This window comes from Bombina bombina, chromosome 5 (assembly GCF_027579735.1).
Source record: "Bombina bombina isolate aBomBom1 chromosome 5, aBomBom1.pri, whole genome shotgun sequence".
NCBI lineage: Eukaryota > Metazoa > Chordata > Amphibia > Anura > Bombinatoridae > Bombina > Bombina bombina.
The window spans coordinates 39,965,696-39,988,768 of record NC_069503.1 but is presented as its reverse complement, the minus strand read 5'-3'; the positions used below and the strand labels follow the sequence as shown (position 1 = coordinate 39,988,768).

The 23,073-nt window shown below is 39.0% G+C and overlaps 1 pseudogene; it reads left to right on the top strand.

The window, feature by feature from the left end:
• Window positions 1–1,285: 1,285 nt before the first annotated feature.
• On the top strand, window positions 1,286–19,700 carry LOC128659784 (gastrula zinc finger protein XlCGF26.1-like; annotated as a pseudogene).
• Window positions 19,701–23,073: the final 3,373 nt, after the last annotated feature.

Here is a 23,073-nt window from a genome sequence, read left to right as displayed (position 1 = left end):
TAAGGGACAATTATAACACCCACAGAGCTAACTGTACTAAATGTTTGTGCTGAATCAATAGCACATATGTAATAACCTAATCAGCTGATCTGTATCACATGCAATGTAATTATAACACTCACAGAGCTAACTGTACTAAATGCTTGTGCTGAATCAATAGCACATATGTAATAACCTAAACAGCTGATCTGTATCACATGCAATGTAATTATAACACCCACAGAGCTAACTGTACTAAATGCTTGTGCTGAATCAATAGCATATACGTAATAACCTAAACAGCTGATCTGTATCACATGCAATGTAATTATAACACCCACAGAGCTAACTGTACTAAATGCTTGTGCTGAATCAATAGCACATATGTAATAACCTAAACAGCTGATCTGTATCACATGCAATGTAATTATAACACCCACAGAGCTAACTGTACTAAATGCTTGTGCTGAATCAATAGCACATATGTAATAACCTAAACAGCTGATCTGTATCACATGCAATGTAATTATAACACCCACAGAGCTAACTGTACTAAATGCTTGTGCTGAATCAATAGCACATATGTAATAACCTAATCAGCTGATCTGTATCACATGTAATGTAATTATAACACTCACAGAGCTAACTGTACTAAAGGCTTGTGCTGAATCAATAGCACATATGTAATAACCTAAACAGCTGATCTGTATCACATGCAATGTAATTATAACACCCACAGAGCTAACTGTACTAAATGCTTGTGCTGAATCAATAGCACATATGTAATAACCTAATCAGCTGATCTGTATCACATGCAATGTAATTATAACACCCACAGAGCTAACTGTACTAAATGCTTGTGCTGAATCAATAGCACATATGTAATAACCTAATCAGCTGATCTGTATCACATGCAATGTAATTATAACACTCACAGAGCTAACTGTACTAAATGCTTGTGCTGAATCAATAGCACATACGTAATAACCTAAACAGCTGATCTGTATCACATGCAATGTAATTATAACACCCACAGAGCTAACTGTACTAAATGCTTGTGCTGAATCAATAGCACATATGTAATAACCTAAACAGCTGATCTGTATCACATGCAATGTAATTATAACACCCACAGAGCTAACTGTACTAAATGCTTGTGCTGAATCAATAGCACATATGTAATAACCTAATCAGCTGATCTGTATCATATGAATTGTTATGTGTGCCTTTAATTATAACATACGTACAGCTAATCAGAACCATTATTTATTATTATCTGTCTAAACCATTTAATATACTTTTTACAGACACGGCCAGAGCACTGAGAGATATCGGGTATTGATGTAACTGGAGTGAATAAGGGAACCTTCTTCCTGAGCACAGACATTAGTGCCTGTTATCAGCATGAACTCAGATGTGTTAGGTGAGTAAAATAGATATTATGCTGACTTTAATTACTGGGAAAAAGAATAAATCACTCATTAAACAAATATAAGCTATTATATTTATATCTGCATCTTTAAAGGGACACGAAACACATTTTTTTTTCTTTCATGATTTAGAAGGAGCATGCAATTTTATACTTTTCTGAAAAGCATATCTAGATAGGCTCAGTAGCTGCTGATTGGTTGCTGCACATAGATGCCTCATGTGATTGGCTCACCCATGTGCATTGCAATTTCTTCAACAAAGGATATCTAAAGACTGAAGCAAATTAGATAATAGAAGTAAATTGGAATGTTGTTTAGAATTGTATTCTCTACTTCAATCATGAAATAATTTTCTGGGGTTTATTGTCCCTTTAAGAACATTTGTGTCAGTGACAATTATAAAGAAGGAGCAACATCCATTGAGCTGAGGAGGAGGGTAACAAATACTACTCCCCCCTCTGTCCTTTTAGACAGACCATGTCCAACAACTGCATAACCTCACCCCCTGACATTGTTCATTACTCAAAACATATAGTAGTAGTGGTATTCTAGCGCTAAGAGTGCCCTAAGCTGTGACCAAAAAATGGGGTCTAACCTACCCCAGAAAAAAGGGTTTACTGAGACAAAGGAATCAGTCCAGCGCCAAAAAAGGCCAAGGGACAAATATACAAAACTGCCAATACTTGAAATGTGGATTTATTACAATCAAATACAGCGATATACAGTAAAACAGGAGTAAAAACAAAACAATGGCAATGGATGCCGAGCATATATTTAAAAAATGCAATAAAAGAAAATCAGTTTAAAACAATAAAATTGCTAGCAAAACAAAAATTGATATCAGCCTGACAAACTGGTTATCAACATAGAAGTCTTGGGTACATATTGGGTAAACCAAGCTATCTAAGCATACAGAGCGTAGGAGGCTGTGGGTTGTGGTTGTCTGTTATGGATCCATAGTGTGGTGTGCACCGTGGTAAAAATAAGGGAGATTCGTGTTGCGTGATGTGTAGCGTGATGTGAATGATCCAATGAAAGATCAGACCTGGGTGTGGATGCTTACAAATTACAACAACAATAAAAACAAAAATACAAAAATACAATGTGGCAAGTTACAACACAATAGAAATTTGTATAATGATGAAAAAACCTATAATTATGAAAAAAACATCATGAAAAAACCACAAAAAATGATGCTGAGTGGAGACTAAGACTCCAATACAAAAAGGTAGTGATCGATCCTGAAGACAAGTGAAAAGTCAATCAAAAAAAGGCAAATAAACAGTCAATTAGAAGATCAGAAAAAATTCAGAAAAATTTTCTTCAACAAAGGATGGTGGAGAACAAAGTTGATGTAAATAACAGTACAAAAATTTTTTTCCAAAAATCCAAAAAATTCCAAAAGTTCAAAACAATGAATAAAAAAGGTAAAAAGGGGGGGTGGCAGAAAATTTGGCCAATCCAAATAAAGGCACAGTGGTGTGCTAAAAGACAAAGTCAAACCACGACAAAGCAGAGTGAGGAAATAGGAATGTGGAAAATTTGAAAAATTGTAAAAATGTAAAAATATATAAAGGTGTGACAGGATAAATTCCAAGGATCCCAAAAAACTTTAGGCAATCAGCGGCTCTTAATGTCGTCCCTAGTAGATACCTGTAACCCAAAATAGCAACATAGCGTGATACAGTTTAAATTATAGTAGTAATCAAATGGAAAGATGCTTACCAAAGGGTCTACGCGTTTCGGTCCTCAATAGACCTTTTTCAAGACTGATCCAGTGGTAAGCAAAGCATCTTTAAATAGGGGTTTGCTGGATTACCCGGATGTGGCTTGCAAAACATTCCACTTCCGGTTCCGCTTAGTATTTTGAAATTAAAGTCCCTTATTTCTGAAATGTAGGGATGATCTATGAGCATAATTAGTGTTATATATGGTTTACTTCCATGGCCGTACTATCGGCAATGATAACTGCATATTTTTAAAAACTATCTGAGGTGGAAATCGAAAAGCCGTGACTTCACTTCCGGTTTAGGTACCGGATCGGCCCACCTCTGTGTTCAGTACATCAAGATAGATTAGAGTCTTGCAGTAGCAAACCAATTAGCAATGGTCAACTTCAAAACTCCTGACATTTGGGTATTGCCCAAAATTGGCTAATAAAATCTAATACAATATTGTGTGCATCTATTTGTGTATATATGTATTTTGTACCATTTCTGGAAATCAAAGTTGCTGGGAGTAAAATATTGTGGAGAGCATAATCAGTGTATAAATATTTCTATTAGTGAACTCGGCTAGTTTTGATATGTCTTCATAAGTATGTACGGTATATGTCATTATCGTTACACCATAGCCCATTTGTTATAGGCGGGGTGTATATAGCAATCTCTAACATAGTCAAAAAGGTCTAGGTAGCTGTTATTGATAAGTTTGATAAATGTGAATTTTTCTATAGGTATATTTTAGCCCTTATTGGTTCTTTTTGGGCTGTACTAACCGTCAAGAGGCGGTTATTTAGAGAAATGAGGGCAAATTGAACATTTTAGGTCAGAGTTAAGGGCAGACTGAACATTTTAGGTCCAAGTCTTCTCTATTGTTTTGAGGTTATCCTATACTTTAGTATGAGGTGATAGATTGATTTTTAGAGGTGGAGCAAGATATCGGATGTAATTTACATATAAAGAGACCGGGTGAATGTATAAAAACAGGGATTGATGAACTTATCGGGTTTGTATCAAACCCATAAATGGTTTATGTGTAAATAGCAATTTTATTATGTGGTCCTAAGGTAATATACCATTGATCCTTATGTATGGGTTCCTTTAAGAGAGAAGAGATTTCTATTTATCTTTATTCCTGACTACCTATCTTAAGAGTCGGCTGAGTTATAGTTGGAAATTTTCATATGTGTGGGAAGAGAACGGGCCTAACAGATAATTTAAGTCATGAATGGGCATAGGAGTAGATTCTCATTACTAGTTGAAGAGGTGGGCTAAGTCCTCTCTATTGTTTAGACCTTTTGGGTGTAGGCAGTCCAAAAGGAAAATCCATTTCGATTCTGCCCTGAGAAGGATTTTTTCGAAGTCCCCTCCCCTCCAGTTTTTAATTATTTTTTGTATCCCCATGGACCTCATCTCCTGTATTTTGCCATTATGTTTATCTGCAAAATGTTTGTAGAGTATGGTGTCCTTATTTTGTTTTTCGATCAGCAGTGTGTGCTCTCTCAGCCTATCTCTGAGACTTCTTGAAGTCTGACCAACATACTGGAGGCCACAGGAGCATTCGATGAGATAGATGACCCCTGTGTCTTTGCATCTGATAAGATCTTTAATTGTAAATTCTTCTCCAGTTTGGAATGAATGGAATTGTTTGGTCTTGATCCCTCTCTTGCAAGCTTTGCAAGAGTGGCATGGGAAATAGCCTTTCAATGGTTTTCCCTGTAGGTCATGTGTTTTTGTTTTTTTCTTTCGGAGGAGGCTTGGAGCTAATACGTTTTTGAGGTTGCTTGTTTTTTTATATACAAAATTTGGTCGATCAGGGAGTAGGTTCCCAATGATCTCATCGTCTTTTAGCAGATGCCAGTGTTTTTTGAAGAAATTTTCCATAATATATCGGTTACTGCTGTACTCTGTGATCATTGGTACATTAAGTCTTCCTTCTGTCCCATATCTTTTCTTTTCTTTGTATTTTGTTAGGTCTTTCCTTTCCACCTTTCTTACTTCCTCTATCTTGAGGTTCAGATCTTCTTCCTTGTAGCCTCGTTCTACAAACTTTTCTTTTAGACGGGTCACTTGTTTCTCCCATATCTGGATATTCGAGCAATTTTTTCGGACTCTTAGAAATTGACTTTTGGGGATGTTGTTTATCCATTTTTCATGGTGGCAACTATTGTAATGCACATAGTTGTTACTATCAACTGTTTTAAAATGTGTTGACGTTTCCCATTTGTTATTAAGGACTTCTATTTTTAAGTCCAAGAAAACTATTTCTTTTTGGCTCCAAGTGTGGGTAAACTTTAGATTTAGAACATTTTTGTTCATAATCTCAATTGTGTATATAAGGTCTTGTATTGGACCTTTCCAGATGATGAGAATATCGTCGATATATCTGCGGTAGAGGACCAGGTCCGCGCTCGCTGGGCAGGAGTCCCAGAATATACTCTCCCATTTACCCATATATAAGTTGGCATAGCTGGGCGCGAACCTGGTCCCCATTGCTGTACCGCAGATTTGTTGGTAGTATCTTCCTTCATTGCAAAAGTAGTTGTGCTGTAGAATATGTTGGATGCTGTTCATAATAAATTTCGCCTGTTCTTCCAACATCAGGGGATCCTTATCCAAGAACCATTTTATTGCTTCAAGTCCCTCTTTGTGGGGTATGCTGGTGTATAAGGCGGCTACATCGCAGGTGGCCATGATGTAGCCTTCTTCCCACGGGATCTCTTCCAGGATATTTAGAACCTGTGTGGAATCTTTTAAATATGATGGGAGAGCCTTTACGTATTTCTGAAGATGTTGATCAACGTATTCTGACAAGTTGCTTGTAAGTGACCCGATTCCAGAAATTATTGGACGTCCGGGAGGGTTTGTCAGAGTTTTGTGTATCTTGGGTAGATGGTATATTATAGGTGTCACTGGGTGTTTTATATCTAGATATCTATGCTCTTTTTCGTTCAAAATGCCAGAAGTTTTGGCTGTTTCGAGAAGTTCCTTGAGTTCCTCTTGATATTGTTTCACAGGGTTATTCCTAAGATGTAGATATGTTTTTTGGTCGTCAAGGAGACGTTGGTTCTCCGCATTGTATTTCTCCCTGTCGAGAATGACGATGCCTCCACCTTTGTCGGCTGGCTTAATCGTTAGTTGGTTGTTTGCTTCGAGTTTCCTGATGGTCTCTATATGTTGTCTGGATAGGTTGTGTTTGATCCTTTTCAAACTCTTTTGTTTGACATCTCTGATGTCTTTGGTAACCATAATTTCAAATGCATCAATAGCATTTCCTTTAGCGTGGGTAGGATAGAAGCTGGACTTTGGTTTAAGTCCCGTGTGAATGTATGGATCTTCAGCATCCGCTGAAGTGTAGCTCCTGGGTATCGTTGTATCAAGAGCAGTTTTTAGGAAGTACCTTTTTAAGGTTAATTTCCTTATAAAATCTTTGGTATTCATAAATGTTTGGAATTTATCCATACTTCTAGCCGGAGCAAAAGAGAGGCCATATTTCAGAACTTCCTTCTCTTCTTTCTTTATTTCATATGAGCTAAGATTGAAGATTCCATCTCCAGTGGTCCTCTTTTCGGATCCACGAGATGATGTAGGCGTTTGTATGCGATCCTTATTATCAATTTCCCCATCGCTTGTTTTTGGGGTCTTATTTCTCTTTGTTTTAGCGCCCCCACATTTCCCTCTTATCTTCTTTTTTTGTCTCGTTGGTGGTTCAAGGGTCTCTTCCCCTAATTTGTTCTCTTGTCCTTTACTGCTGGTTGGTTCATTTTTAAAAAATGTGAGGATGAGGCGATTTGGTTTAGGGTTGTCCCTGAGTTTCCATCAGGATTTGGCAAACTTCTGTTGGGATGTTCGTTCTGCCTGCCAGACATATCAGTTTTTCTGTAGTTCGTCATATCGTGTGATTTATAAGAACTTTTTTCATATTCTCCGTGTGCTCCATCTCTTCTTGGCATGTCAGAATATTCCCAACTCTCATGCCTCAAACTAGTGGTGTAATTGTTGTTTTGTTCTCCTCCGTGTTTTTGGTCCTCATAATAATTTTGGGGATAATTTCCCCTATCATCTCTATAGTGGCGTCTTGGGGCTCTTCTAAAGTTCCATGATGGATAGTTTGCATGACCGTAGTGTTCTCTATCTCTGTAATTGTGTCTGGAGGCTTTCTGATATGGAGCCCTTTCCCAAGGCCTTCGGGGGCTTTCATAGTGCTTATAATATGGTTCGGATCTGTAATGTTGTGATCCCCAGTACATCTGTTCCTCCCTTCTATAATTAGATTTATCTCTATGGTCTATTCTTTTCCATTCTGGTCTGTTGGGGCTGTATTCTGAATACAGCCTATCTTTCTGAAATCTACTCATATGTGTTTTTTGTGGGCGAAACCTATTCTGCCCTGGTTGCTGAATATTCTGATTTGTAACTTCTGGTTGTCTGTCATATGCCCTATTATCATCAGGTTTTGCTGATGTGCTCCCTACCATATGGTCACTATTCTGTGTGAGGTCTGTGGTTTCAATTGATTCATTATCACTAGCTCTTTTTTCGTCTAATTCTCTCTTTAATTTTTTGGTCTTTTTTGTAATTACATCCTCTCTTATTTTAGTTACTTTTTTGACTAGGTTTAGTTTCTTTTCTGAAATGTCAATACCAGAGCTCTCTAAGTTCATCAATATCTGCTCATCCTCCTTGATTTCCATGTCAGTATCATGTAATAATTCATCCCTGTAATCTATGATGATACTCATTAGGGTGACTGAGGCAGTGGCTAAAGCCTCTGTCCATCTAGAGGAATATTTGGGTTTATGTATAGGAAAGGCGCAGTCTTTAGTGACCATTAGGCCTTTAGGTATGATTTTAAGTTCAATGCATTTTCGTAAGAATGATATATCTGCCTTATACTTCACCTCTGACACTAATAGTTTCTCTAGATTTTTAAAGATAGTCTGGACATCTAAACAATCATCTTCTACTTTTTCTAGATACGATAGGACCACATAATAAAATTGCTATTTACACATAAACCATTTATGGGTTTGATACAAACCCGATAAGTTCATCAATCCCTGTTTTTATACATTCACCCGGTCTCTTTATATGTAAATTACATCCGATATCTTGCTCCACCTCTAAAAATCAATCTATCACCTCATACTAAAGTATAGGATAACCTCAAAACAATAGAGAAGACTTGGACCTAAAATGTTCAGTCTGCCCTTAACTCTGACCTAAAATGTTCAATTTGCCCTCATTTCTCTAAATAACCGCCTCTTGACGGTTAGTACAGCCCAAAAAGAACCAATAAGGGCTAAAATATACCTATAGAAAAATTCACATTTATCAAACTTATCAATAACAGCTACCTAGACCTTTTTGACTATGTTAGAGATTGCTATATACACCCCGCCTATAACAAATGGGCTATGGTGTAACGATAATGACATATACCGTACATACTTATGAAGACATATCAAAACTAGCCGAGTTCACTAATAGAAATATTTATACACTGATTATGCTCTCCACAATATTTTACTCCCAGCAACTTTGATTTCCAGAAATGGTACAAAATACATATATACACAAATAGATGCACACAATATTGTATTAGATTTTATTAGCCAATTTTGGGCAATACCCAAATGTCAGGAGTTTTGAAGTTGACCATTGCTAATTGGTTTGCTACTGCAAGACTCTAATCTATCTTGATGTACTGAACACAGAGGTGGGCCGATCCGGTACCTAAACCGGAAGTGAAGTCACGGCTTTTCGATTTCCACCTCAGATAGTTTTTAAAAATATGCAGTTATCATTGCCGATAGTACGGCCATGGAAGTAAACCATATATAACACTAATTATGCTCATAGATCATCCCTACATTTCAGAAATAAGGGACTTTAATTTCAAAATACTAAGCGGAACCGGAAGTGGAATGTTTTGCAAGCCACATCCGGGTAATCCAGCAAACCCCTATTTAAAGATGCTTTGCTTACCACTGGATCAGTCTTGAAAAAGGTCTATTGAGGACCGAAACGCGTAGACCCTTTGGTAAGCATCTTTCCATTTGATTACTACTATAATTTAAACTGTATCACGCTATGTTGCTATTTTGGGTTACAGGTATCTACTAGGGACGACATTAAGAGCCGCTGATTGCCTAAAGTTTTTTGGGATCCTTGGAATTTATCCTGTCACACCTTTATATATTTTTACATTTTTACAATTTTTCAAATTTTCCACATTCCTATTTCCTCACTCTGCTTTGTCGTGGTTTGACTTTGTCTTTTAGCACACCACTGTGCCTTTATTTGGATTGGCCAAATTTTCTGCCACCCCCCCTTTTTACCTTTTTTATTCATTGTTTTGAACTTTTGGAATTTTTTGGATTTTTGGAAAAAAAATTTTGTACTGTTATTTACATCAACTTTGTTCTCCACCATCCTTTGTTGAAGAAAATTTTTCTGAATTTTTTCTGATCTTCTAATTGACTGTTTATTTGCCTTTTTTTGATTGACTTTTCACTTGTCTTCAGGATCGATCACTACCTTTTTGTATTGGAGTCTTAGTCTCCACTCAGCATCATTTTTTGTGGTTTTTTCATGATGTTTTTTTCATAATTATAGGTTTTTTCATCATTATACAAATTTCTATTGTGTTGTAACTTGCCACATTGTATTTTTGTATTTTTGTTTTTATTGTTGTTGTAATTTGTAAGCATCCACACCCAGGTCTGATCTTTCATTGGATCATTCACATCACGCTACACATCACGCAACACGAATCTCCCTTATTTTTACCACGGTGCACACCACACTATGGATCCATAACAGACAACCACAACCCACAGCCTCCTACGCTCTGTATGCTTAGATAGCTTGGTTTACCCAATATGTACCCAAGACTTCTATGTTGATAACCAGTTTGTCAGGCTGATATCAATTTTTGTTTTGCTAGCAATTTTATTGTTTTAAACTGATTTTCTTTTATTGCATTTTTTAAATATATGCTCGGCATCCATTGCCATTGTTTTGTTTTTACTCCTGTTTTACTGTATATCGCTGTATTTGATTGTAATAAATCCACATTTCAAGTATTGGCAGTTTTGTATATTTGTCCCTTGGCCTTTTTTGGCGCTGGACTGATTCCTTTGTCTCATTACTCAAAACACCTGCATAACCTGCAACTCGCTCATGGAACACCCATAACTGCACTTATGCCTATCTTGTTTCCATGTGTGTAACACCCACAACTCAGTAATTTAGTTTACTTTGATGTAGTAATGTTTACATTCTATGTCATCCTTTTCTCTTGCAAGGTGTATCCAGTCCACGGATTCATCCTTACTTGTGGGATATTCTCATTCCCTACAGTAAGTGGCAAAGAGAGCACACAGCAGAGCTGTCCATATAGCTCCCCCCTAGCTCCACCCCCCAGTCATTCTCTTTGCCGGCTCTGGCAGCAGGGCCTCTCTACGGGAGGGTAAAGTGAATGTGGTGTTAGATTTGTAGTTTTATATCTTCAATCAAAAGTTTGTTATTTTTAAATGGTACCGGTTTGTACTATTTACTCTCTGGCAGAAATGTGATGAAGAATTCTGCTGAGAGGAAAATGATTTTAGCATGTTGTAACTAAAATCCATTGCTGTTCCCACACAGGACTGAGGAGTACCAGAAAACTTCAGTTGGGGGGAACAGTTTGCAGGCTTAACTGCATTGAGGTATGTTTCAGTCATCTTTTTTCTAGTCAAGACAAGGTAATGCTAGAAGACTGACAAGAATCCCCATGTGGGAAGGGTAAGCCATGTTTCTGAGACTCAGTATAGAACTAAAGGCTTATTTAAGAGGGCTCAATGGGCTGGTTGACACTGTTGCAGGGCAATCAATTATTTTATTTAACTAAATACTCATTTTAGACACTTTTAAACACTTTTGGTGTGTTTATTACGGGGTTTTCTTCCACATGGCATTATTTTAGTCACCTATTTTGGGATTCTGAAGGCCTCACAACTGTGTGGAGTGGGAGGGGCCTAATTTCGCGCCTCAGTTGCGCAGTTAATTCTGACAGATTGTTCATGCTGCTTCACATGGAGGGCCCAGAGACTGTTTGAGAACTTCAAGAGGCTTGCTTTCCCCAAAACTAATCCCTAAGGGCAGGTAGGGCTACAGCAGGCTGCTGTGGCAAGGTGCTGTAGTTTAATAACCGGTTGTAGACTTTAGACTGCTCCGGTTTGGGCATTAAAGGGTTAATCAGGCTAAAACTTGTTGTGCAATCATATCGAAGCATTAGGGACATACTGTGAAAATTTCAAGAGATTTAGTTCATTTTTCACCGTTTTGTAAAATTGTGTGCGCTTTTTATTTCTTAAAGGCACAGTACCGTTTATTTCAATTTGTGTTTTTTATTGATTAAAGTGTTTTCCAAGCCTGCTTGTGTATAATACTAATCTGTTAAACATGTCTGACACTAAGGAAAGGCCTTGTTCTATGTGTTCAGAAGCCATGGTGGAACCCCCACTCAAAATTTGTCCCAAGTGCACTAATGTGTCTATACACTTTAAAGATCATATTGTGTCAATTAAAAATATAGCCCTAGATGATTCTTTGACTGAAGGTAATGAGGATAGTCCGCCTTCCTCTCCCCATGTGTCATCACCAGTTACGCCTGCTCAAGCGATACCTAGTACCTCTAGTGCATTGGCACCTATTACATTGCAACAACTAGCGACAGTCATGGATAATTCCCTTGCGGCCTTTCTATCCAAACTGCCAGTTTTCCCTAAAAAGCACGATAGCTCTGTTTTAAGAACAGATGAGGAGCAGTCAGAAGCTTTGGGAGGTTTATCTGATGTACCCTCACAACACTCTGAAGTAGGGGCGAGGGAGGTGATGTCGGAGGGAGAAATTTCTGACTCAGGAAAGGTTTCTCAGTGGGCAGAATCAGATTCACTAGCGTTTAAATTTAAATTGGAACACCTCCGCGTACTGCTTAGGGAGGTTTTATCAACTCTGGATGATTTTGACCCTATGGTGGTCCTAGTTTGTTGCTAGGGAATGGGAGAGACCAGGTGTACCTTTTGTCCCCCCCCTATCTTTAAGAAAATGTTCCCCGTAACTGATCCCAGGCGGGACGTGTGGCAGATGGTCCCTAAGGTAGAGGAGGCAGTTTCGACACTAGCCAAGCGCACAACCATCCCAATTGAAGACAGTTGTGCTTTTAAAGATCCTATGGATAAAAAGTTAGAAGGTTTACTAAAGAAAATATTTGTTCAACAAGATTTCCTTCTCCAACCGATTGCCTGTATTATTCCTGTAACTACTGCAGCGGCTTTTTGGTTTGAGGCTCTGGAGGAGTCGCTCCAGAGGGAGACTTCATATGACGAAGTCATGGATAGAATTAATGCTCTAAAACTGGCTAATTCTTTTATCACAGATGCCGCTTTGCAATTAGCTAAGTTAGCGGACAAAAATTCTGGTTTCGCCATTATGGCGTGCAGAGCGCTTTGGCTCAAGTCATGGTCGGCCGACGTGTCGTCCAAATTAAAATGCTTCAACCTCTGCAACCGCAAAGCAAGAGGGTAACTCTTCACAGCCCAAGGCAACCTGGAAGCCTTTGCAGGGCTGGAACAAGGGTAAACAGGCCAAGAAGCCTGCAGCTGCTACTAAGACAGCATGAAGTGGTAGCCCCCGATCCGGGACCGGATCTGGTAGGGGGCAGACTCTCTCTCTTCGCTCAGGCCTGGGCGAGAGATGTTCCCAATCCCTGGGCATTAGAGATCGTTACTCAGGGATATCTTCTAGAATTCAAGGACTCCCCTCCAAGGGGAAGGTTCCACATTTCTCGTCTGTCTTCAGACCAGACAAAGAAAGAGGTGTTCTTACGCTGTGTAGAAGATCTACTCAAGATGGGAGTGATATATCCAGTCCCAATTACAGAACAAGGACTGGGTTTTTACTCAAACCTGATTGTGGTTCCCAAAAAGGAAGGAACTTTCAGGCCAATCCTGGATCTAAAAATTCTAAACAAATTCCTCAGAGTTCCATCATTCAAGATGGAGACCATTCAAACAATCTTACCTATGATCCAGGAAGGTCAATATATGACTACCATGGATCTAAAGGATGCGTAACTACATATTCCTATCCACAAAGATCATCATCAGTTCCTAAGGTTCGCCTTTCTGGACAAGCATTACCAGTTCGTTGCCCTTCCCTTCGGGTTGGCCACTGCTCCCAGAATTTTCACAAAAGTGCTAGGGTCCCTTCTGGCGGGTCTAAGACCGCGGGGCATTGCAGTAGCACCTTATCTGGACAACATCTTAATACAGGCATCGTCTTTTTCCCAGAGCCAAGGCTCATACGGAGATTGTTCTGACCTTTCTAAGGTCTCACGGGTGGAAGGTGAACATCGAAAAAAGTTCTCTGTCCCCGCTCACAAGGGTTCCCTTTCTGGGAACATTAATAGACTCGGTAGAAATGAAAATATTTCTGATGGAGGTCAGAAAGTTAAAGCTTTTAACTACTTGCCGAGTTCTTCATTCCATTCCTCGGCCATCTGTAGCTCAGTGCATGGAGGTAATCGGATTGATGGTAGCGGCAATGGATGTAGTCCCTTTTGCTCGAATACATCTCAGACCACTGCAACTGTGCATGCTCAAACAATGGAATGGAGATTATGCAGATTTTTCTCCTCAAATACAACTGGACCAGAAGACCAGAGATTCTCTTCTCTGGTGGTTGTCTCAGGATCACCTGTCTCAGGGAATGTGCTTCCGCAGACCGGAGTGGATCATTGTAACGACCGACGCCAGTCTGTTAGGCTGGGGTGCGGTCTGGGACTCCCTGAAAGCTCAGGGCCTATGGTCTCGGGAAGAGTCTCTTCTCCCGATAAACATTTTGGAACTGAGAGCGATATTCAACACGCTTCAGGCATGGCCTCAACTAGCGGCGGCCAAATTCATCAGATTTCAGTCGGACAACATCATGACTGTAGCGTACATCAATCATCAGGGGGGAACAAAGAGTTCCCTAGCGATGAAAGAAGTAACCAAAATAATCAGGTGGGCGGAGGATCACTCCTGCCATCTATCTGCAATTCACATCCCAGGAGTAGACAACTGGGAGGCGGATTTTCTGAGTCGTCAGACTTTTCACCCGGGGGAGTGGGAACTCCACCCGGAGGTTTTTGCTCAGCTGACCCAGCTATGGGGCATTCCAGAATTGGATCTGATGGCGTCCCGTCAGAACACCAAACTTCCTCTCTACGGATCCAGGTCCAGAGATCCCAAGGCGCCATTGATAGATGCTCTAGTAGCGCCTTGGTCCTTCAATCTGGCTTATGTCTTTCCACCGTTTCCCCTTCTCCCTCGTCTGGTAGCCAGAATCAAACAGGAGAAGGCTTCGGTAATTCTGATAGCGCCTGCGTGGCCACGCAGGACTTGGTATGCAGACCTAGTGGACATGTCATCTGTCCCACCATGGACACTGCCAACGAGGCAGGATCTTCTAATACAGGGTCCATTCAAGCATCCAAATCTAGTTTCTCTGCGGCTGACTGCTTGGAGATTGATCGCTTAATTCTATCTAAGCGTGGTTTCTCTGAATCAGTTATAGATACTCTGATCCAGGCCAGAAAGCCTGTCACCAGGAAAATTTATCATAAGATATGGCGGAAATATCTGTGTTGGTGTGAATCCAAGGGTTACTCGTGGAGTAAGATTAGGATTCCAAGGATATTGTCTTTTCTCCAAGAAGGATTGGAGAAAGGTTTGTCAGCTAGTTCCTGCTTTGCAGTGTAATTCACCCTATCTGGTGTTCCATGCAGATAAGGTAGTTTTGCGTACCAAACCTGGTTTTCTTCCTAAAGTTGTTTCTAATAGGAATATTAACCAGGAAATCATTGTTCCTTCCCTGTGTCCTAATCCATCTTCAAAGAAGGAACGGCTTCACAATCTTGATGTGGTTCGTGCCTTAAAATTCTATTTACAAGCAACTAAAGATTTCAGACAAACATCATCCTTGTTTGTTGTCTATTCTGGTAAGAGGAGAGGTCAGAAAGCGACTGCTACCTCTCTTTCCTTCTGGCTGAAAAGCATCATCCGATTGGCTTATGAGACTGCTGGGCAGCAGCCTCCTGAACGAATTACAGCTCATTCCACCAGAGCTGTGGCTTCCACATGGGCTTTCAAGAATGAGGCTTCTGTTGAACAGATTTGTAAGGCAGCGACTTGGTCTTCACTGCATACTTTTGCCAAATTTTAAAAATTCGATACTTTTGCTTCTTCGGAGGCTATTTTTGGGAGAAAGGTTTTGCAAGCAGTGGTGCCTTCCGTTTAGGTTACCTGTCTTGTTCCCTCCCTTCATCCGTGTCCTAAAGCTTTGGTATTGGTATCCCACAAGTAAGGATGAATCCGTGGACTGGATACACCTTGCCAGAGAAAACAGAATTTATGCTTACCTGATAAATTACTTTCTCTTGTGGTGTATCCAGTCCACGGCCCGCCCTGGCAATTAAGTCAGGTTAAAAATGTTTTATTTAAACTACAGTCACCACTGCACCCTATGGTTTCTCCTTTTCTCCTAACCTTTGGTCGAATGACTGGGGGGTGGAGCTAGGGGGGGAGCTATATGGACAGCTCTGCTGTGTGCTCTCTTTGCCACTCCCTGTAGGGAATGAGAATATCCCACAAGTAAGGATGAATCCGTGGACTGGATACACCGCAAGAGAAAGTAATTTATCAGGTAAGCATAAATTCTGTTTTTTTAATTTGTAATTTACAGGTAAATACATTTAATAATACAAAACAGAAGGCATTTTTGAGTATAAAAAATGTTTTTTTTTATTGAGATGGATTATATTATAATGAATATAAAAATGTGAGTCACACAGAGAAAGGTGACACTCCCACATTAGTATAAATATCTGTGTAACACTCAGTGATATCACAGGAGGAACCAGAGAGACTTCATACTTACAGAGCTTCTGCTAAATGGTAATGTACAAAACCTGACATAAATCTTTATTAACAGCCTCACACTGTTGTGTTTTATGTAATGATGAGAAAATATTGTTCTGTATTTTGTTGTGATAAAGATATGAGTTTTAAATGACCTGAGGTTCTGACTCCTACTTAGCATATGCAGGAGTACATATTATATAAAAATATGAGTCTGTTATTGGCTGATAGCTGTCACATGGTGGGGTTTATTGTCCCTTTAAGAACATTTGTGTCAGTGACGTTATAAAGAAGGAGCAACATCCATTGAGCTGAGGAGGAGGGTAACAAATACTACTCCCCCTCTGTCCTTTTAGACAGACCATAACTGCACGTATGCCTATCTTGTTCCCATGTGTGTAACAGTACACCCACAACTCAGTAATTTAGTTTACTTTGATGTAGTAATGTTTACATTCTATGTCATCCATTTTTAATTTGTGATTTACAGGTAAATACATTTAATAATACAAAACAGAAGGTATTTTTGAGTATAAAAAATGTTTTTTTTTTTTATTGAGATGGATTATATTATAATGAATAAACCGTCTTATTTTTCTTTATTCCATTTATTTTAATGGAGACAAACACTTTAATATAGTATATCCCTCCTTCACTACAGAAAGCATCAGAATGATACAGCAAACTCCAAAAATCTTAGATGCCAATGACTATTCACAAACATTGCGAATATCACAAAAGATATTAAAAGACTATGGTGAATTGGCAGGAACTGGGCAGCAGTCATTATGTACAGAGAGTAATTTAGTCATCAAACAAGAGGACAACATTTATGCCTTATCTAATGAAATTATTATCCCAGATGATAAACCACACACATTTACTGGGGTTTCAAAATATATTAAAGAAGGGAAAAGTCTACAGTCTAGCCAAAGGATTCATACAAAGGAGAAACCTTTCAAATCTACAGAATGTGAGAAACAACACACATGTACTGAGTGCGGCAAATGTTTTACACTAATGAGTAAACTGAAAATTCATAAAAAGATTCACACAGAAGAAAACCCGTTCACATGTACAGAGTGTGGAAAAAGTTTTACACAAATATATAGTTTGAAAACTCATGAAAGGATTCACACAGGGGAAAAGCCTTTCACATGTACAGAGTGTGGAAAATGTTTTACACATAAGAGTAGTCTGAAAGCTCATGAAAGGATTCACACAGGAGAAAAGCCTTTCACATGTACAGAGTGTGGAAAATGTTTTACACAAATATATAGTTTGAAAACTCATGAAAGGATTCACACAGGAGAAAAGCCATTCACATGTACAGAGTGTGGAAAATGTTTTACACATAAGAGTAGCCTGAAAACTCATGAAAGGAGTCACAGAGGAGAAAAGCCTTTCACATGTACAGAGTGTGGAACAAGTTTTATACAAAAAAGTGATCTGAAAAGTCATGAAAGAATTCACACAGGAGAAAAGCCTTTTACATGTACAGAGTGTGGAATAAATTTTACACAAATGGATTATCTGAAAACTCATGAAAGGATTCACACAGGAGAAAAGCCTTTCACATGTACAGAGTGTGGAATACATTTTACACAAATGGATTATCTGAAAACTCATGAAAGGATTCACACAGGAGAAAAGCCTTTCACATGTACAGAGTGTGGAAAATGTTTTACACATAAGAGTAATCTGAAAACTCATGAAAGGATTCACACAGGAGAAAAGCCTTTCACATGTACAGAGTGTGGAAAATGTTTTACAGAAAAAAAAATATCTGAAAACTCATGAAAGGAGTCACACAGGAGAAAAGCCTTTTACGTGTACAGAGTGTGGAAAAAGTTTTATAAAAAAAAATCATCTGAAAACTCATGAAAGAATTCACACAGGAGAAAAGCCTTTTACATGTACAGAGTGTGGAAAAAGTTTTACACAAATGGGTCATCTGAAAACTCATGAAAGGAATCACACAGGAGAAAAGCCTTTCACATGTACAGACTGTGGAAAATGTTTTACACAAATGGATTATCTGAAAACTCATGAAAGGATTCACACAGGAGAAAAGCCTTTCACATGTACAGAGTGTGGAAAATGTTTTACACAAATGGATTATCTGAAAACTCATGAAAGGATTCACACAGGAGAAAAGCCTTTCACATGTACAGAGTGTGGAAAATGTTTTACAGAAAAAAAAATATCTGAAAACTCATGAAAGGAGTCACACAGGAGAAAAGCCTTTTACGTGTACAGAGTGTGGAAAAAGTTTTATAAAAAAAAATCATCTGAAAACTCATGAAAGAATTCACACAGGAGAAAAGCCTTTTACATGTACAGAGTGTGGAAAAAGTTTTACACAAATGGGTCATCTGAAAACTCATGAAAGGAATCACACAGGAGAAAAGCCTTTCACATGTACAGACTGTGGAAAATGTTTTACACAAATAAGTAATCTGAGAAAACATGAAAGGATTCACAAGGGAAGAAACCTTTCACATGTTTAGAAAGTGGAAAAAGGGTTTTTATTGAAATCGGGTATCAAAAAACGCCAAATATTTACACACAAATAAACTTTATATACACAGTGTACAAACCTCTTTACAATTATCCTAAAGAGGACAAACTCTCTAAATAAAAGCATCAAAATATATGTTATTGTAAATAATACTTTCTTAATCCCAGTTTTAAAAGCCCCAGATTGGAAGTGATATCCCGCTGTCCTTTGTTCCTCTATATATGTGCACCTCAGTTTCTCTCATATCAATGTGATAGAATCCAAACACCACACAGGAATATACAGATCTGTCCTCATACTGACCAGTTTACACAACCATTCACCACCAAAGCACCCCCAGTGTTGTTTATTAATATGTCAGTCTTAGGAGTTGTACGTTTGATTTACATAGGGGAGGAAATAATTATATTTACAGAATAAAGAGTCTTTATATGAATAGAGTGTTAAAGAATTAAATAAACAAGAACATCAGTCTCAAATGATTGACATCTGGGGGATATATTTAATGTGCACATCATGTGGATAAACCTTTTCTTATAGCAATAGATGCTTAGCATTGTACATGTTATATACCAGAGGAATTACTGAGGGTAAACTGATTTTATTTAATGAGACACAATATCAGTAACCGGTACATACGTGATCATAATAAGTTTAATTTAAACGGCTACTATAACCTACATGTATACTGGGTATGTAATATGTGTGCCATGTGATCATAATCAGTTTAATTTAAATGGCTACTATAACCTACATGTATACTGGGTATGTAATATGTGTGCCATGTGATCATAATCAGTTTAATTTAAATGGCTACTATAACCTACATGTATACTGGGTATGTAATATGTGTGTCATGTTCTGTAACTTGATATTATGTCTGTTAGATGTTTTCATGTTAGTTAGAAGCCACAAGAACTGATAATAACACATACTGTATATATATAAAGGGAACATTATATGTCTGATAAATCCCTTTCTATCAAGAGCACAAGTGTTAGGTATATTTATACCATGTGTGCATATATCATGTAATGCTGCTGTTTACTATATAATGATATACAATGTTTTTTTCATGCAAATAAAGTGATTGTAATCCAGACCAGTATTTTGTGTTTTTTGTATAATTAAAAACAGGATATCATAGAAAAATTAGGAAAACATCATCAAATACAGAAGCCAAATCTGACAGTGAAAGTTAAACGCTGATAATTCAGATAGAGCAGCAATTTCTTCTGTTATGTGTGATCAGTCCACGGGTCATCATTACTTCTGGGATATTATCTGCTCCCCTACAGGAAGTGCAAGAGGATTCACCCAGCAGAGTTGCTATATAGCTCCTCCCCTCTACGTCACCCCCAGTCATTCTCTTGCACCCAAAGACTAGATAGGAGGTGTGAGAGGACTATGGTGATTATACTTAGTTTTTAGAACTTCAATCAAAAGTTTGTTATTTTATAATAGCACCGGAGCGTGTTATTACCTCTCTGGCAGAGTTTGAAGAAGAATCTACCAGAGTTTTTCTTATGATTTTAACCGGAGTAGTTAAGATCATATTGCTGTTTCTCGGCCGTCTGAGGGAGGTAAAAACTTCAGATCAGGGGACAGCGGGCAGTTGAATCTGCATTGAGGTATGTAGCAGTTTTTATTTTCTGAATGGAATTGATGAAAAAATCCTGCCATACCGTTATAATGAACATGTATGTATGCTTTACACTTTAGTATTCTGGAGATGGTATTACACCGGAATTACTCTGTAAAAGTACATTAAACCTTTTAATAGGTATTTTTCATGTTAAACGTTTTTGCTGGAATGTAGAATCGTTTGCATTAATGAGGTACTGAGTGAATAAATATTTGGGCATTATTTTTCCACTTGGCAGTTTGCTTGTGTTAATTATGACAGTTTCGTTTCTCTCTCACTGCTGTGTGTGAGAGGGAGGGGCCATTTTTGGCGCTCTTTGCTACGCATCAAAAATTCCCAGTCAGTTTTTCTGCATGATCCGGTTCATCTCTAACAGAACTCAGGGGTCTTCAAACTTCTTTGAAGGGAGGTAGATTCTCTCAGCAGAGCTGTGAGACTTATATAGTGACTGTGATTTAAAACGTTGCTCTGTAATTTTTATGTTTAAAATTTAATTAGTGTTATTTTACTAATGGGAACAAACCTTTGCTAAAAAGTGTGTTGTTTGTTAAGAGTGATGCTATAACTGTTTTTCAGTTCATTATTTCAACTGTCATTTAATCGTTTAGTGCTTCTTGAGGCACAGTACGTTTTTATTAAATAAAATTGCAACCGAGTTGCATGTTTATTGCTAGTGTGTTAAACATGTCTGATTCAGAGGAAGATACCTGTGTCATTTGTTCCAATGCCAAGGTGGAGCCCAATAGAAATTTATGTACTAACTGTATTGATGCTACTTTAAATAAAAGCCAATCTGTACAAATTGAACAAATTTCACCAAACAGCGAGGGGAGAGTTATGCCGACTAACTCGCCTCACGTGTCAGTACCTGCATCTCCCGCCCGGGAGGTGCGTGATATTATGGCGCCTAGTACATCTGGGCAGCCATTACAGATAACATTACAAGATATGGCTACTGTTATGACTGAAGTTTTGGCTAAATTACCAGAACTAAGAGGCAAGCGTGATCACTCTGGGGTGAGAACAGAGTGCGCTGATAATTCTAGGGCCATGTCTGATACTGCGTCACAGCTTGCAGAGCATGAGGACGGAGAGCTTCATTCTGTAGGTGACGGTTCTGATCCAAACAGATTGGATTCAGATATTTCAAATTTTAAATTTAAATTGGAAAACCTCCGTGTTTTACTAGGGGAGGTCTTAGCAGCTCTCAACGATTGTAACACTGTTGCAATACCAGAGAAAATGTGTAGGTTGGATAAATACTTTGCGGTACCGGCGAGTACTGACGTTTTTCCTATACCTAAGAGATTAACTGAAATTGTTACTAAGGAGTGGGATAGACCCGGTGTGCCGTTCTCACCCCCTCCAATATTTAGAAAGATGTTTCCAATAGACGCCACCACACGGGACTTATGGCAAACGGTCCCTAAGGTGGAGGGAGCAGTTTCTACTTTAGCTAAGCGTACCACTATCCCGGTGGAGGATAGCTGTGCTTTTTCAGATCCTATGGATAAAAAATTAGAGGGTTACCTTAAGAAAATGTTTGTTCAACAAGGTTTTATATTACAACCCCTTGCATGCATCGCGCCGATCACGGCTGCGGCAGCATTTTGGATTGAGTCTCTGGAAGAGAACCTTAGTTCAGCTACGCTGGACGACATTACGGACAGGCTTAGAGTCCTTAAACTAGCTAATTCATTTATTTCGGAGGCCGTAGTACATTTAACCAAACTTACGGCTAAGAATTCAGGATTCGCCATTCAGGCACGTAGGGCGCTGTGGCTAAAATCCTGGTCGGCTGATGTAACTTCTAAGTCCAAATTACTTAATATACCCTTCAAGGGGCAAACTTTATTTGGGCCCGGTTTGAAAGAAATTATTGCTGACATTACAGGAGGTAAGGGCCACGCTCTACCTCAAGACAAAGCCAAAGCTAAGGCTAGACAGTCTAATTTTCGTCCCTTTCGGAATTTCAAAGCAGGAGCAGCGCCAACTTCCACTGCACCAAAACAGGGAGGAGCTGTTGCTCGTTACAGACAAGGCTGGAAGCCTAACCAGTCCTGGAACAAGGGCAAGCAGGCCAGTAAACCTGCTGCTGCCCCAAAGACAGCATGAACCGAGGGCCCCCGATCCGGGACCGGATCTAGTGGGGGGCAGACTTTCTCTCTTCGCCCAGGCTTGGGCAAGAGATGTCCAGGATCCCTGGGCGCTAGAGATCATATCTCAGGGATACCTTCTAGACTTCAAATTCTCTCCCCCAAGAGGGAGATTTCATCTGTCAAGGTTGTCAACAAACCAAATAAAGAAGGACGCGTTTCTACGCTGTGTACAAGATCTGTTATTAATGGGAGTGATCCATCCGGTTCCGCGGTCGGAACAAGGACAAGGGTTTTACTCAAACCTGTTTGTGGTTCCCAAAAAAGAGGGAACTTTCAGGCCAATCTTGGATTTAAAGATCCTAAACAAATTCCTAAGAGTTCCATCGTTCAAAATGGAAACTATTCGGACAATCTTACCCATGATCCAAGAGGGTCAGTACATGACCACAGTGGATTTAAAGGATGCTTACCTTCACATACCGATTCACAAAGATCATTACCGGTATCTAAGGTTTGCCTTCTTAAACAGGCATTACCAGTTTGTAGCCCTTCCATTCGGATTGGCTACGGCTCCAAGAATCTTTACAAAGGTTCTGGGTGCCCTTCTGGCGGTACTAAGACCGCGTGGAATTTCGGTAGCTCCGTACCTAGACGACATTCTGATACAAGCTTCAAGCTTTCAAACTGCCAAGTCTCATACAGAGTTAGTTCTGGCATTTCTAAGGTCGCAT